Source organism: Sinocyclocheilus anshuiensis, unplaced genomic scaffold (genome assembly GCF_001515605.1).
Source record: "Sinocyclocheilus anshuiensis isolate Anshui unplaced genomic scaffold, SAMN03320099.WGS_v1.1 scaffold80, whole genome shotgun sequence".
NCBI lineage: Eukaryota > Metazoa > Chordata > Actinopteri > Cypriniformes > Cyprinidae > Sinocyclocheilus > Sinocyclocheilus anshuiensis.
The window spans coordinates 2,441,734-2,443,913 of NW_015554102.1; positions in this window are offsets into that span (position 1 = coordinate 2,441,734).

Genomic DNA, 2,180 nt, shown 5'->3' on the forward strand with positions numbered 1-2,180 from the left:
GAGGATTTCGTCCATGTTGGGGGAGGAGCGCTCGCCTGTGACAGAACCCGGAGACAAAAACAAGGAAAAAAGGTGAGGTGAAGAAGATCGCTTGTTGGTGATTCTTCACTGATTCGCCCGCATTCTCCACCAGTGTAACGGGGTGAAGAATCACACGACAAGTAATCTCAATCAATACCCCGGAGGGTGGATTTATTGGGGTGATGGGTGCTAGGGAGAAAGGTCCAGGTAGGTGCTCCGGTGCCGTGAGTGCTCTTTCCCGTCTTCCCAGTGCAGGGGGTCCGTGCAGTGCTCCTGTGGGGCTGGTCGGTCACACGCTGCTGTCTGTGGGAGAAATGAGAGGGCGAGTTAGTGGTCAGTCTCATGGAGAAGTCTCCCAGATGGCAGGCTTATGTGGCCGCCGCCTGATGAGCTGCAGCTGTGACCGATCAGCCTGTGATGAGGACGACCAGGTGTTCCTTGCTTGTTTCCAGGGTGACGCTGATGAAGCTTCGGGACGCTCGTCACAATATATATATATATTAGGGGTGTAACGGTTCACAAAATTCACGGTTCGGTTCGATATGATGCAGTGGTGTCACGGTTCGGTACGTTTTCAATACAGCAAAAAGAAAGAAATGCCAGAGAAATTTCCTTGATTTTTACAAATTTTTAATCATGATTTGTTACGGTGATTTGTTTTCCCCTGTTTGAATCAGTTGGAAATGCCTGCCTAAATGCTGCGGGGATAGTTTGTAGAGTGTGTTTATCTCCTTGTTTTCGTCTAGTTCCATAATTCTGATATCGATAGGAACAATATTTTAAAAAGCTAAATGACTAAATATACAGTAAATGAATTTGCCAAGTCTATGAAACCTCCTCCTATAAAACTATATAATATTTTAGAAATAATAATGGTACAAATAAATTAATGTTCACCTTTTATTTGTATTTAGCCTTCATGCAAACAAGAAATGTGAAATCACTGTCAAATAAGCATAAGACTCTCAGACTCACCTTATTAATGTAAATATTATCTCTAACTTTAAACTATAACATATGCTGATTATTCTTATAGATTGAAACAAAAGTGCTTCAGCCAGGATAAAGAATATGAAAAGTGCTCAGAGTTGCAGCAGAAAACAAAAACAAAGAGTGAGCAACAACAAAAACATGTTTCTGGAGACGGGCTCATTATCTGCCAGCAGGAGGCGCTTCTGGAGCGGTAGTAACAGTGGTTTCCTCGGTAACAGCTGTACACAAAGCAGCGCTGCGCTCATGAACGCTGCTTTATCAGATAAAATGAAAATGCCAAGACAGTTGCTTCCCTTCAAAGACATTCATATAAAACACCTGCACTGCGTTTTGATTTTGAAACGTGCAGTGCTCATGTTTATTCAACGAAGTCAAACGCCACAAATAAATCAATGTATGGGAAACAAACAAATCAAAATATCGGAAATGTGTTTAAAAATCATATAACCGTTATTGAAAAAAATTATATTGCCATATATATTGATATAAAATTATTGTCCAGCCCTAGTTACTAGCCATATTGCAACAAACGATCTAGTCCAGCCTATGCCTGACTGGAGCAGTGTGTTTTTATTTGGGGGCTGTTACGTCGTTTGGGCTGCCTTGTTGAGCGCAGTGGCACTGAGAACATTAGATTTCACACACTTTATTTTATTTTCCAAATGTAATAGTCAAGTCAAGTCACCTTTATTTATATAGCGCTTTTAACAATACAGATTGTGTCAAAGCAACTGAACAGCATTAATTAGGAAAATAGTGTCAATAATGCAAAATGACAATAGTAAACACAAATCATCCAGCTCAGTTCAGTTTAATTAGTGTCTGTGCAATCAAGTCGACGATATTGCTGGAAATTAAGTGTCCCCAACTAAGCAAGCCAGAGGCGACAGCGGCAAGGAACCAAAACTCCATCGGTGACAGATTGGAGAAAAAACCTTGGGAGAAACCAGGCTCAGTCGGGGGGCCAGTTCTCCTCTGACCAGACGAACCAGCAGTACGGAAAAATCAAAAAATCAATTATAAAACAGACGATGAACACTATTAACAGCAATTATTATATGATGCAATCAAACTTATAGAACTTATAGCTAGTTCTGTATGTTGTTTCAGGGTTGGCATCATCTGATAAAATAGTTATTGTGAATAGTTGAATAGTTGAGGTCTGA